The sequence below is a fragment of the Limulus polyphemus genome, unplaced genomic scaffold (assembly GCF_000517525.1).
Source record: "Limulus polyphemus unplaced genomic scaffold, Limulus_polyphemus-2.1.2 Scaffold1269, whole genome shotgun sequence".
NCBI lineage: Eukaryota > Metazoa > Arthropoda > Merostomata > Xiphosura > Limulidae > Limulus > Limulus polyphemus.
In genome coordinates, this window is record NW_013666879.1 from 171,746 (window position 1) to 188,097 (window position 16,352).

At 31.9% G+C, this 16,352-nt stretch overlaps 1 long non-coding RNA gene across 1 annotated transcript in view; it reads left to right on the forward strand.

The window, feature by feature from the left end:
* Positions 1-15,315, forward strand: part of LOC111086628 — a 17,211-nt gene extending 1,896 nt beyond the window's left edge. Inside the window, exons 2-4 of the long non-coding RNA XR_002611362.1 lie at positions 2,394-2,399; positions 5,248-5,253; positions 15,200-15,315. This is a non-coding gene — a long non-coding RNA (uncharacterized LOC111086628). The remainder of the gene's footprint in view (positions 1-2,393; positions 2,400-5,247; positions 5,254-15,199) is intronic.
* Positions 15,316-16,352: the final 1,037 nt, after the last annotated feature.

A 16,352-nucleotide genomic window follows, 5' to 3' on the forward strand; every position in this document is an offset into this window, starting at 1 on the left:
TAAATCCAAAGTACAATTTAACTACTAAATTTAAAGTATCATTTAACACAATTTCGGGCTATTGGAAATTTTAATACGTAACACTTGTCATATCGACTCTTCCTCCATAGAAGGCATCTCGTATATCCAGGTGGGAAACTACTATGTTATCTTTAAGAAAATCGATGAAGTCTCTGAATCATTAGTTTCATCTTCTTAAATTCATGTTTTCATATTGATATGATCTTGTACTCTTGATTTTCGAGTTGTTGTCTCTCTAAAGTACCCTTTCTAACAAACCACACGGGTCTGTTGAGAACTACACTCTGTGCATCACAATCCTAACATGATTTACAGCTACAGTAGTAGCACCCGTAAAATTCGTACTGATTCAGGATTTGTTTCTTACCACTGTTAAATGCGTGTTGGTTCATAATTCCCTCAAATTTCTGTATGCAATCTAACCACTGAAAACTTACTTGGCCATAGTTGTTGGATATAAAGTATCTGTGGTTAGGTACGAGGTCTATTGATTGTGGTTATGTAAATTTGCTTCTGTATATAAATATGTGTCAGGAGATAAGAAACTGACATCCGGTATGGATCCTCGATACTTCTGACTTGATATTATGTTAAACAGGTGTAGAAAGTATTATTTTTGTAATTACTTTAAACCATAAGTTTTAGGGAACAATGATAACACTAGAGGGATGAAATTATAACTGTCAATAATTATAATTTTCAGACTTTTGATGGTCAAAACCATAATTATTCCACTATTTTTGTGATAAAGTCAGGCTGTATCCCTAAACGAATAAGATAAGTTAAGAAAAGTGCATGTCATATCTTTTCCTGTTGTTAGTTATAGCAGTGTAATTCTTATGATCCTTGGGTAAATGATAATTTAGAAAATTCTAACTTTAAAAATGGTTTCCTTTCCATTAAAATTGTGGACTACGCAGTAATTCACCTCGTGAGTTTCGGTTTCAGAGGCAAAAAGTAAATATTTCTGAGATGAATCGTTGATGTCTTTGGTCTGGAGAAAACGTAAATGATTAAACAATAAAACAAATTTTTGACATCTTACGCATCTTATTTTACCACATTGATGAAACTCAGGCTTTTGTTGTTGTGTTTTCTGTCAGTAATTACAAAACCTTTTTTTTTACATTCGTAAAATGTTTTTCTTGAAGATAGTGTTTGTTTTCCATTCTTTGTTTGTATCTGTTGTAACATCCTGCTTATTTACAAAACCTGTTACAATCAGCACAAGCTATGGGTTGACCTTTCGAAAAAACGTTACAATAGCTAATAATATGATGTTTATTTAAATGGCCAAATCCGTTGTCACAATCTAAACAGTAAAAACTTACCCCGAGAAAATCCTTCATTGATGTGATAACATCAAAATGATTATCATGATACCACAAGAAAATATTTTCAGGACATGAAGGACCTTTACATATCACACAGTTGATATTGTCTGAAGAAGGTATATGTACTTAAACATTTATATGACGTTCACATTTTGAAATTTCTATTCTGCAAGTCTTTAGCCATATGTATAGGTACCAGTCTTCGTTGGTCTCTAATACTATTATATTTTGGATCTTTTTTTGAGTGATGCTAAAGCTACTATTTTAGCCTTAGCACAGCAAAGGTCGTCGCTATTGTTTATAAAAATAATTAATATTTTCTTACATCGATCACTGTTAGTATTTGATAACTTTTACGTCTACTGCTACCAATAGGCTTGTCTAATGGTGGGTTCTTTTTACCATGATTGACTTTTTCGATGTTTTTTTTTAAGATCATATCTGATGAAAAAACATTTTTATTCTGTAAGCATGTTCTGATTGGTTTATCTTGATGATTGGATTCAATACATTTCCCGACTTTATCTTTATTGGTTAAATGGGTCTGGTCCAATCATGATGTTAGAAAAATACGTAGGTTCAAAAGTCTTGATAGGAATGAATAAAAAACTATAACCTTATAATTAAATTATAACTATTGTATCTTGATTATATGTAATCAATATTGAAATAGTTCTGTAGCACCACTTGTTCTATTTAGTTCAGGAATATATTTAAAAACATACAATAAATAAAATAATATTTACAGCACATGAGTTGTCTATACTTGTTGCTAGTAGAACTATAAGATACCATAATTGCACGAATGTTGAATTCAAAGTTATTTTAGACTGATATGATACAGTTTATATAAGGATGAGTGACCCAGATTTGACTGCTTGTTGTATATTACGTAATAGGGTTGGTCAACTCGGGACTGATCTTTGATCAATAGTCATATGACTGTCAATTACCTCAACTTAAGAATCAACCTGTTTTATTGTCTTGCATTAATAGAAAACAATATCTGTTAGATTTCATCTGATATATAGCAAAAAGTAATTTGTACAATTTGTATAATTTTTAGTGAATAGATAATAAATTTAACTGTAACATTTTTTTTTCAAAATCTATTTGAGGAAATATCTGTTTCAAAATGTGAACTAGTTTTTTTTTCTGATCGTACAAACTGAAATCTTACATGTTTTGTTTGCACTGAATCCTTTATTAATTTATTTATTTATTGGCATGTCTTTAGTACGATGTAAATGTCTCGTGATAAATTAAGTGTTTGTTTTTCACATATTGTTATACAAATAAAGAATATATATTTTAACTGAAATAGTAATATGAACTATAATGTAAAAAAGTCGTATCGAAGCTAATCCAGTATTTTATTATTTAAGATATTTACGTAAACAGTATATTATTGTATCTTGAATTCTTCTTAATAAATATTTCAGTACAGGTGATACTTGGCAAGTCTGTGATTTTACATCGTTGTTGCAAAATATATTCTGTAATGATAAACAGTAGTTATGTTGGATTTATACAATGACTTCATGTTTCTTTTCTTGTAGACCATATCTTTTATTGTGAGAAACAACAAAAGTGAGATATTTGTCAAGAACGTTTATGTTGATAACAACAACTATTTACATAATGTTTATTTGCTGTTGAACTTGTCGAAATAAACAAGCGGTTATAAAATAGGTTCATTTGTGATATTGATTACCTATTAATTTTAAATGTTAAAGTATAATAAAATTTTTGGTTTATAATATGGTGTATAATATGACAAGTTATTCCCTAAATTTAAACAATAAACTCTTCTATTTCTGTTTCCTTTACCTCTTATTTATAACTACATTTTAACATCATATGATAATTGGGTGGGGTTTGACCCCATGGTATAATAATGGTTTTTGTAACTGACGATCCAAGTTTGAATTATTGCGATAATACAAAATATTCCCCTTACTTTAAGCTGCGGGTGTGTTATAAGAGTTACAGTCACTTGACGTGTATGGTAGATGGTAAGGGTTCTGCTGATTGGCTATCTTCCTTCTGGTCAATAGTTCAAAAGTAGGGATGACAGTAAATAGCCTTACTTAGCTTTGCCATATTGAAAAAATAAATAAAGGTACTAATGCAAATATATAATAATTCTAGCGTTTATTTGAATTTGTGATATGTGACCTTGAGTGTGTAATAAAAACTCGTAAGCTTTCCATTACACTTCTTGTACAGCATCTTCATTTAGTCTCTTACACCCTGAACCCATTCTTAGCCGTTCAACAATAACATACGGTAAATCTACAGGTTTATTATTTGAGTTACGTCACATTTTGAAATGTGAATGATAGTGTGATTAATTCTTAACAATTCAGTATAGAATATCCTGCTTGCGAAATAAATTTTGGCATCAACATTATTGATGCGTGTTCTCCGGTCATTTCAAAAATGAATATTGGGCTTTGCCTGCGTGCGCAGCTTTTCAAACAGGAGACAGATGAACGTTTAGACAGACACCACGGTTCGTAATATATATATATAAGATTTGGAATCTTTTAGTACCTCTCTATGTTAATATTCATATACAGGAAAAACACAATATCATTGCTATTCTAGCAGTTCTGTTAATAGCATCACCTCTGCCAAGATAAAGTCCTACATTATAATCACTAAGCAAACTTTGATTTAATTATTTACTTAAATGAATGTACATTGTGTATAATGTCGTGTACCTTTTCAGTTTCGTGTCCACGAGGAAAAGTCTTAATCAATTATATACCTTCTTTGTTGTATAAATGTTGGCTGTCCTTTGAAGATAATTCCTTAATTCACATTTATTAATTAAATGTTTGGACCATCCGTGCAGATAATAATGTGTTTGAAATGATTAGCGTAGATATAATTGTTTGGATGAATAAATTGTGATAATAGTTTTAATTAAGTACATATATATATAGATGAATATGTGTATTTGGTTAACTGTGTTAAATCTGGTTGGATGGTTCAAAGTGATGTCTAGTTTGCTGTATGAATCAAGGTAGTATAATTCTGCGAGTTATCAATACCATAAGTCTCATTTGGCCAAATATGATGGTTGCAAACATTTTCGGGTATGAAATATGCCTAATTTTGCCGAAGTTGTAACGTTTGCCAAGCCTTAAACAGAGATCTAAATCTGTTGTAATATTGAAAAACAACAAAAAAATAACACTTTTATGAATCTTTGACTGATGTGTCAGGTCACAAGCTTTTAGAGCTTGAATTATATACCCTATTTATTTACTTTATTATGTGACCAATAAACTTTTATTTATGTGGATATGAATTAGAAAAAGTTAGTTGTTCGTAGTGATCTACACATGGTGTACAATAACGTTTTTTTGGCAAAGAAAAGGGGAGGGGACAAATGTGCTAGCTTTGACAAATTGATCTTCTACTCATCTGTCTTAATGAGAAGTGAACATTTTCATCGTTTGTGATGATCTGAACTGAATATTAAATGATACAATGCACAATGCATGTTTCAAATTTTAGTTATACGTGGAGAAAAAACTTGATGATGGCTAACGGAAATGAGTAAGAGAACTGCTAACATGAAACCTTTAGTTCTCGGAGGATTCATCACTGCGTTATTATCGTGTGGAGTATTTTCATTCCAGGTTACAATAAAATGTTCTGTTAGTGGATCGCGTTTGTTTAAAGTTTTACTTTTTCTTCTTATTCAAGCATGTATTTTCCCAACCTTTAACAATTTTTAAAAACAACGTGTCAAATATATTGTATATATATATATATATATATTATTCCTCTGAATATATATATATATATATATGTATATATATATATATCTAATAAGTGTGGAAAAGCGTTCTCTATTAATCCATGGTGTAATATATAGTTGATTGTACCCACATTTCCTTTTAATAAAAGCCATTAGGTCATTAGGTTTCTAAAGTTATGCTGATTTATCTTTGAGAATTCTCAGATAGGTTCAGAAACTTGAAACTTAAAAACATCAGACCAACGACGGTGATTTAGTATAGAAGAAAAAAACCCAGTTAAGATAAAAAAATATTATTAAAGAAGAAGAAACCAAAGTGGCATGTATGTGTTCATGTACCATAACACTATGTTACATAGGTTCTCGTCTGTCTTAAAAACCTTTGCGAGCTAATCAACAAAACCAAAACAATTGAACCACCGACTTATCCGGTTGACAGGTTCCTTCCTTCTTAACGGGTTCTTGGACGATACTTTACTTGTTTTGTGTTCGCGATCCATCACCTTCTATACAGAGCACAGGTCTAGCTACACTGGCAAGCTCAGTGTCAGAAGGTCTGTGCTGGAAAGGAAACCTTCGTTTGTTTCCGACAACTTTCCAACTGAAGGCCGGCACCAACTGGTTGTCAGCATATGACAGATGAGGTACTAACTGCGTCCCGCTGAGTCTTAGAGCGTGATTAATTTTTTTGTTTGTTTTGTTTTAAAACTTCCGCTAGCAAACTGTATACATTTCAAAGAAATATTACACAGGAAACTATGTATTGTATTGTTTTTCAAAAAAAAAGAAAAAGAAAAAAAAGCTACTGTTGCAGACTTGTTGGTACACGTTCACATGTGTTGGATATGTAAGCTAACTCCAAAAGTGAACGCTTATTAACTCTTTGATTATCAGCATGGTTACATTATCTTCGTATAGTTTTTGCGTTAATTCACATTTACCTGCATAATTTACCTTTTGTATAATTTTTTCACAACATCAGTTTTGGAAAAACAATTCAAAAATGTTTTGTTAAAGCCACCTGATGTTACGGGTAAATCATATACACTGTCATATTTTCTCCTGTTAAACGCAAGATATTTTAGGCTGTTCAAAGAAAAATAAATTGTTCAAGCTAGCTAAAAGTAGCCACTGGTTGATCGTTTTCTTTAATTATAGGTTCTAATACAAGGTCACTGGCTGTTCTTGGTTGCCCACCCAAAATGATGTCAGATAATTGCTATGCAGGTGTTTTCAGTAAAGGTGTTGTTAACTCTCTACAAATATTATCAAAATAATTTGCAGATTGATAGTGTAGCCATAGGGACTTAAACATGAAAATCAACCATCTCTGAATTTTTTCAAATGAGTCGTAACACATGTTTGGTAAATAGCTTGAGTGACATTATTTTCACTTTTCCTTCTTATAGTTAAATAGTGTTTCATTTCCTTTAGCACTATTAAAGGGATCCTAAAAAATATAAGTCCTTTGGATGCTGAAGTGCTGGGATAACTAATTGTGTTTTAGAAGAGACTTTGGAATTGAAGTGGAATTTTCATCCTCAACTTTGGTAAAGCACAAAGAAATAACACACAATATAGTGCGAAAAAAGACTAAATGGCCAGGTCAGATACTTTAAGGTTACAATGGAACATTTTCAAATTTTGAGTTACTGACTATAGGAAGGACATCCAACCAGCAGCACATTCTCTATAATGGTTTTGTCCGGCCCTTGAACTGAATAACAGAATAAAGTGTTACTTGACAACTGCTGAAAATACAGAGAATGTTCAGGAACATCAAGTCTAACCTCAAACATTTCGATTCGCAGCCTGGCATTATAACCATTAGGCCAAGCTTAGCCTGTTAAATTTTATCAAATCTTGTAAAATAATAATTTGCATGAAACCTTATTGCCGTGTAATAAAAGTTCAATACAATAAAATATATTTTACAACAATTTTACATGCTAAGTAATAAGTATATGTTGGTAGTATAAAAACACGGCCAATGATCATATGAATGTGCAAACCATATAAAATTGAAATCCACTAAACTATATTTTAGGTCAGTCAACTAAATGATGTTATACACCTGTAATATCACGAGCAAATCAATTAAGAATTCTATTAAATGAAAATACGATTTTCACCGTACTTCTAACAATAGAAAGTGCTTTCAGTTAATATCGTCCCTCACTGATTCAGAAATAACCTTCAGAGCTTATAACGCTAAATTTTGAAATTTGGGGCTCGATCCCAGCGGAGAACATAGAGAGGAATAGTCCACCATACAGTTTGCGTTCAGAAAAACATTTATTCATTCAACTTAATATTTTATAGAATATTAAAATATGTAGCTTGTTTATTGAAGCCCCGTGTTGGGAATGTATGAAACACTACAAATGTGTCGTGTGATTTGAATGCTGGTGCAGTTCATTCTACGTTTCGAGTTTACACGCTAAAATGTGATTATATATTTTATATATAAAATGCAGAATGAAAATGTTTTTCTGAAGAGATCCATCCTGGAGATAATATAAGCACATATTGTGCCCATTGTACATAATTTATTGCATTTTATGGCCCAATATAGAATGTAAAATTACCTAATAAATGATTTAGTTTTGATCTTGTCGATAGGTTAGTTTCTTAAAAAGAATTACTGAGCGTCTTTCATAGTAAGTAAATATTAATACTATTAATATCAGTAATATATATTAACATGTTAAAACAAATAATTTTAAATGTATATATATATATTCAAACATGTTTGTTTGACTTATGATAGTTTATGTAAAATACCAAGTTATGTTCCTGTTTGATAATGTAATCCGTTTCTAGTAATGTTTCAAGATAGAACGAACAACACAAAATGCAAGTATAATAGAAATCAATCAATGGATCAAACATACCAGTTTAGATGGTGACAGAATAGTAAAAATAGTGTTTGGACTCAACTCATAAAGAGAGGTTATGCGGGTAAAATTCTGCTATTTTCATTGGCGTACGAAATGTGATGCAAAATTTATGTTAATTAACTAAATATAATTTTCCTCTGAACTTAAAACCTTTGTAAGGGTGACGTTTCTTTCCGAATTGCTGTTGTCGAAATTATTTGTCACCTATCCTAGAAATTTAACCACAATAAGAAATTTAGGAACTGGTTCGGTGTTGATAAATATTCTGTAATTTGCATAATACTAAGTTTACTACCATACTGTGTTTCAAACAACTACCAGAGAAAAGAACAAACCATTATAAGTGGGAGAATGTCATTCCAACTTTAATGGTCTGAAAATACTTTTTTATACACTTTAACACGAAGCTATCAAACACAACGATGCATTAGCCTCAATGCACTTACTTTACAAAAGCACATACAATGATCTGGATAATGTTCTAAACTCCAGCGATAAGGAATAACGAGAATGCTTCTCATTAAAACTATCATTATCTTATTTTTCGCTTCACATACTACCTATGATACGTTGAACGGTTTGTTCTAATGTGTGCTAACTTGAAACATTCGAAAGATTAGAAACAAAACGTAAGCTGTATAATTAAGTTGAAAACGCTGCTTTAATTCACATAAAATAAACAAAAGGAAAAGTACATCAAAGAAAAAGTTTTTATCGCTTGATTTGTTTTTAGGTGAAGATGTGGTTATTGTAGGTGCATTTCTGTTCTGTGATCTAGCTGTTCACACAAATTATTTTGCATTTCCTTGATTGGGGGCTTTATAATGTTTGTGACGATAGGCAACGATTACCTATTTGGCATAAAGCACGTATAAAACCCAATTTTCTCCATTTTGTTATATTGTTTCCAGATAAACATTTCGAAGGTTAACTGCATGTGAAGTCCTAAGGTTTTTATAGATAACACAATCCATGCTTGGCAATATGCCAGATTGACTATATGCTTTAAACTTTAGCTTACCAAGAGTATTATAAATAATGAAAAATGTGGCCAAGTAGCAGTACAGCATAAAAATTAAATCAATATTAAATATATGTCACAGATGAGTATCTGTGTTATCCACAATACTTGTAAGCGAGTTGATTAGCAAAAAAAGTGCATTGAGACAATAAATAATTTGCACAAATTCTGCAAGATATACTGCTTGCTTGCATAGATAATTAATATGGGTACTCCAACTACTTTAATAATATTAGATGATTTGATATCCGGTTAATTTTTTTTTAAATATACCATGGTACTTAACAATGTTTTACTTAATAAAGTTGTTGATTAAATTTCATTACTCTAAGAAACAACATCAGCACATATAAATTTGCAAAAAAAATATGCATAAGGCTGAATATGTAATTTTGGGCTACTATTTATAACAAACTGATGTATCTGTCTTTTGTCCAGGTCAAGAACTTAAAAAAAATGTCCTTAATGTCCTTCCACAGTGTTTCACGTGATTAATTAATCAACAGTCATTGGTCGTAGAAGTGTCTTACGAGCCGAAGTTGATAGGTCACAGGTCAAAGTAGGAAGTGGATACAACTCAAGGAACGGCTCTTCATTTCAGCCTTATGGTGGCTATTGTTTCATTACATTCCTCCATAGAGATTCCTAGCGCATTTTATGAAATATATAAGACGTTTGTGTACCCTAAGCATATATAGTTTTCTAGAAAATTTAATTTTTTTTGTGTGCAAAGACAAAAACACCATCTATTAATGCAGTTAATGTTAACTTACCTCAAAGATGATAAATGCTCAATAACAGTAATAATGGGATGGAGGGATTGTGAACCCCCATTAACACGCCCTTGTTTCAAGCTATCATCCCACAAAATTTGGTTGTAATTGGACCAGCGACCTAGGAGTAGTTAGATAACGGACAGATAAATAGACAGACACACACGTTCTTGTGCTTTATATATATATATAATACGATATAAAGAATAGAAGTATGAATTAAAGTGTATTTATGTGTACGAAAATACTTGGTTTAGATATGGGAAATATTCACTTATAATCAACATCTGAAGTGATTTACAGCAGAGGCAGTTACATAGAGTAATAGTCCAACATCACTGGGGATATATGTGTATGGAAAGTGTTCACGCCTTTGCTGCAAGGTTATGCATGGTCTGGTGGTTAAAGCGCTCGACTTATATTCTACAGCTCGCAGTTTCAAATCACGTCACCGAAGATTCTATGGTCTTTCAACTGTGAGAACTTTATAATGTGATGGTCAATCTCACTTTTCGTTGATAAAAGAGTAACCCAAGAGATGACGGTGAGTGGTGTTGATTAGCTGCCTTCTCTTTAGTCTTCGCTTCTAAATTAAGGACGGCTAGCGCAGGATGTCCTCGAGTATCTTCGCGCAAAATTCAACAAAGTACAACAAAACCTTTGATGCACAGTTTGAATCTAGCCCTTTGACTCTGATTGAGACTGGTTAGTTCTCTATTTGTATCTTCTAGGGTTCTAATGTAACTTTATGAGTATAAGTGCATTTCATGTTTAAATGCCAACCAGCTTGTGTCCAAGAAATCCTCTGTTTTTGGTATTTTCGCTGTCAGTCCTCAGGTGAGACAGCGGTAAGTTTACGGACCTACAACGCTAAAATCTGGGGTTCGATTCTCCGCGATGGACACAGCAGTAGTCCAATGTGGCTTTGTTCTAAAACAAACAAACTTTTCGCTGCTATGCCAGACGATCAGTAATTAGCATAATATTGTCACATTTTGTATAGTGAATAAGTACTATTGCATATTTCAGATCAAAATGCAGCGTGTTTTTGTTATTACTTGTTCAACATCAATAAAAAGTACTTTGTCTATTTCATTTTGCCAAGCTCACACACCTTCATCTTCCACGCCCACTATCTTATATTTTAGTCTAACTATTGTGATGTCTAGCTGCCTGTGAGACACAGTTCTTATCAGTTTACCACAAATATACTTGTCTTTAGCTTCTTTCTATAAAATATTTATTCTAATTTCTACCACTTACTAGTAGTGTTCCTAATTCAAGATCTAAAAAGTGCCTATTAGTAGTAACTAGAGAAATAACCCTTTAGTTCACTTAAATGGGCACTTCCTTGGCGGATAAAGGAAAATGTCATCTTATGTTAACTTAGCGTCGATATTTCTCCAAACATTTCCAAAGGACGTAAACATGGAAAATGCATGTTTCTTGTTGCACGTAGGTAAACTTAACTACTTATGGAATTTTATATTAAAATATAATATAATGTTTACGAAAAAGTTGTCTCTACCTGTCCAGTAACAGATAAATCTATCTAGATAAGCAAGTAAAACCTAACAAAAATAATGTGCAAAAAAAAAAAGTCATTTAGAAGATATATTGATAGATCGAACATTAAAATAATAGTTTGTTTTAGAAATGGAACTACCGAGTATAGGTTTTAGAACTGAGTGACGTTGCTGGAGGCGCATCTGAATTGCTGTTTATTGCTTAGAGAGATGAATGTTTACTCAGAGAAATGGAAACTAAACGTTTTACGTAAGGTGATGACTCAGTTGGAAAATGGCTACAAATGTCTAACATAGAAAATCTAGCATTAATCTTCCATGGTTTTGATGCTTATATTTGTTTTTGGACTTGAAGGTTTCAAGGGTCAAAAGCTTTTGGAAGCGATGTATTTATTCATAACCGGGACGTGTTATATGGAGCTTTTAGAGGCTTTTATATTCTTAGTTAATAGGGTACGATCCTATAATCATCTTAGGTCATATTTTTGATGGGATATTCGCTATAGTTACTTTATATTTTTCGTCAAAGGTATTCTAGTTCACAAATAAAAAAGCGTTACAACAGCTCTAGGAATTCAAATCCACTTTATTTTTTTCACACTGTGTTAGGTCCAGAGATATCTTAAGTAAAAATAAAGCATGGTACACTTGTATCAAACCATCTATTAGACTATATATCGTTGAAAATAGGCGTAGAATGGAATATATATATTTTGATAAAATATTATTTCTTCTTGTGTTTGAACACGGCATCCTCTCTCGAGTAAAGTTAGGGAAAACAACAAACCTATTATTCTTCTATACGCACAAGTCGATATGAATATACTTAAACTATAGCATAATTTCTACATTTTTCATATTTTCCAACATTTTAGCATCTTTTAAGAGTATTCTAACATCAAGACTTCTTGAACCTAAGTGTTTGTCTAGCATCATGGGTATTCTGATATTATATAGATAAGTGCTAAAGTGTTCACGTTTTTGCTCTTCTTTTGCTACACAAAGATCTAGCTGGTTTCTGGCCAACGCAGTGAATCGAACCCCTAATTTTAGCGTTGTGCATTGTCCTTTTCTTTGTGAAAAAAAAATATATAAGAGCGTTTGATAAATAAGTATGAATAGCGCATATTTGAACTTAACATGAAAGTATTGATTAGTCTGAACGAATTAGGTAAGGCATAGTCGAAATTGTTAATCATATGCTTAGTGGGGAAAAAAACTAAGAGAAAACCTTCTCGGTATAACTTTTACGATAGATGACAAAATATACAAAACTTTCAGAGGTTTGTGTGTTTTTGTCACTGGAAAGATAAAAATGTTTAGTTTGACAAACCGTATAAATTGAAAATGGCTTTATGGTGTCAGAGATCACGCTATCATGATGTAGTTATTTTGTAAAGATATATCCCTATGTATCATTTCAAGTAATTCACACATCTTGCTTGATATTAGATTACTAATCAGAAACTAATAAATTTTTATTTTTTCTGAAGGACGCCCCTTGTTCTTATACAAAAGTATGCATGCAGTTCATGATAGAGTCAACGTTTTAGTAACGAAACTCGAAAAACGGTTTATTTACCTGTCTTACTGAGTTCTTCGTCTGTTAAAAAAAACACAGATTGGTAAATTTGTTACAGAGAGGCATTCTCTATGTTTATTATATGATTAGGTAAAATAACTAAAATGTGATTTATTAAAAATGTAAAATAAAGACTAAATAGTAATATAAATAATTATTGAAACGTACGAACGATACACATACAGAAGTCACAAACATTAACAGGTATTTTCGATTGATTTCATTGTAATTTCCCAGAGAGAATGATTATTTTTGCATAGTATTAACAGAAATTTTTACTGTTTTACTTTAACCCTAAAGAAATAATGTCTATTTTTATGTAATTCTAAGAAGTAATTTTCACTGTTTTTACTGTAGCCCAGAAGACTTGTTTGTTTATTTCAGAATTTCGCATAAAGAGCTATATGTGCATAGCTGTCCCTAATTTTGAAATAATAGATTAGAAGAAAGGCAATTAGTCAATAGCACTCACCGCCAACTCTTGGACTATTGTTGTTTGACCATTACTTTCATAGCGCATTAACATCCCCAAGACGCAGAGCGCGTCTTTTTAAAAGGAAGACAGAATGGATAATTACAGAAATAGCTCGAACTGTCGCGTTTAATTAACTTTTATCTACGTATCTGCGTTCTGGGCGTTTTTTCAAGTGTCATAATTATTACCACAAATGGCAAAGCGAAAACAACTAGTTGACATTTAAAGTAATAATTTAACCATCGGACTTGAGTTACTTTACAAAAATAAATTTAGAGTTTAATTCAAAATCAAAATGGTCTTTATTCTACTATAAGTGGAATAATTTTTCTACAAGGACAAAACCTAGTTCTGAATACTGGCTAGCGACGATTAGTTACTTCATTTTCAAGGGTGTTTGAGAGGAATGGACACAAAAACAAAACAGTTACGCATTTTGAAACTATTGTTAACCAAAATATGCACTCATTGGAAAAGTTTTTTCAAGGAGTGGCGTAGGAAGTAGCAATTTGGTCCGTCAAAGCCTTGGGGTATGGTATAAAAATAAATAAGCCCATCATGAATGAGATTCCAAAAGTCCTTTAGCTGTGAAGCTTCCATTTTACTTTGTTTAAATGTAGACGAGACTGTAGGCCCGTTATCATGCTGGAATCAATATGTATCTTTTTGAAGGTAGCTTTAAGCAATGTGGTCGATATTTGAAGAAAGGATTTTGGTTATGTTGGTTGGTGACAGCGTTTTGGACTTCATGATAAGTCTTTCTTCATATCTTTAGAGTTGTTTAATCATTAAAGGTTTTATAGTGCTGTGGAATACAATTCTGGTTGAGAGCTCATTGGTTTTTTCTTTTTCATGGTACTGTAAACCTTTTTCACTCAGGACTATGAAAAACCAACAAGACCAAGAAGCTTTCAATCGTGACTGAGCTCTACAACATTGTAAAAACCAATAACAAGAAAACAATTCTCTAGAAGACACTTTTTTTGGAAAAGTGCTTTGAACATAGTTCCCTCAACCTTCTCCGGCTCTTGTTTACTATTGCCACAAGATCAACATCCATGATTGTATATCTAATCAAAATGATCTACTTTCAACATTAATCCCTTTCATATCCGGAGCGAAAATGTGAGTGGAGAAAAATTTTCTGATCTCTGATCGCCGTGAGTCCTACTCAAATTCCTACTATAATGTCTTCTTTGCCGTGAACTCTCCAAACCTGAAGAAGGACTCATCATGGAACCCGAAACATTGTCACAAACTACCGCAAGATAGAAGCTATGCATAGAACCTCTTCCCAAAATCAATATGTGTTATACGGTTCTTTTTTAACTTAAAGATTAAAAATTCCGCTCTTAGTTAAGTTCTAAAAGAGAAAGCACTGTCACTCATTATCTCATTATATTATATAATAATTAGTTTAATATTTATTTAATTAAAGGAAATACCCTGTTATTTAAAACTTGAAACTTGTTTTAAAGTTTACTTTTAGGTTTGATATTTACTGGAACTACAGATGTTAGCTGTATAATAATTTTCCACATTATTGTTTGAGACGTTATCGGAAATGTTTGTTTCACCTTTCCAAAAGTTATGTAGCATTTGGACAAAATGCCTGAAGGCTTTACTACGGTATAAGTAATTTTTATGTCAAGATATTTTGTGATAATCTTAGAAAAAACACTCTAAAGCTTACTTAAAAAAAAATATTGCAAGATTTTTATCAACATTCTACAGTTTTCGATATGCTGTTTTGAATCGATTTCATCTACTTTGAAATCTAATGTAAATGCAGCAAAGGTAAGTAGTTAGCACACCTGATCACCTACAAAAGTTGTAATATTTTCAAAACGAGACCCAAAACTCGATCCCTTTCGGATAGTTGACCATTCTTCTTCAGGAAAATAAAGGAGAATAAAGAAGAAGAATAGTCAACTATTCGAAAGCGTTCGAAGTTTGGGTCTCGTTTTGAAAATAATGCAGCAAAGAGTTAATGCTAATTGTTTCCGTTGGTGTCGGCTTTCCTCGTTGGCTCTTCTTATTTTACACTGCAAGCGTGATTAATAATTTTGTAGTTTCAAGTTCAGTTTGTAAAACGGAAGCGTGTATCATCCTGAACTTTCTCTGATCATGGGCACATGTAGGTGGAGCTTTTTGTGTTTTGAACGGGTTACTTAGGAAAGGTGATTGGATAGCATTAAATAACTCAGCTACTTGGAGTTTTCTCCTTCTTGTTGCAAGAAAAGCTAACTATTTTCAATCTTTCTAACCTTATAAATCTATCTGAGGTACCAAGTAAATAGCGAACATTAAAATATGCTAATATCTAGCTATATTCTGTGAACGTTATGAAATTACTCTTGACCATTACATCTTTAAAATAATTTTATTGTACTAGGAGAAATGAAGCCAAATATGACAACCTTGGTAATTTACAATCAAGAAGAACTATTTATTGGTTAAGTGTAATTTGGAAGAATACAATAACTATATTTTTTAATATTTCAGGATTCTTCAAGATGTTATTGTTGTTGTGTTAGCGAAAAGCTACACAATGGATTATTTGTACTTGCTCCACCACGAGGAATCGAATCCATAACTTCAGCGTTGTAAATCTGTTAAGCTTACCATTGACCCACGGAATGGAGAGAGACACTTATTCAAGAATCAGCTGTAGAAGTAAAATAAATCAAGGAAGGAGAGGATGTTTTTAAATCTTGTAGTTTTATCATATTGTTGAATCTTACGTCAACTATTAAAAATAACTTTTACATATCACACGGAAAACGCTGCTACAAATAAAGTGTTTCCTTTAAAAATAACTATTACATATCGCATGGAAAACACTGTTACAGATAAAGTGTTTCCTTTAAAAATAACTATTACATATCACATGGAAAACGCTGCTACAAATAAAGTGTTTCCTTTAAAAATAACTATTACATATC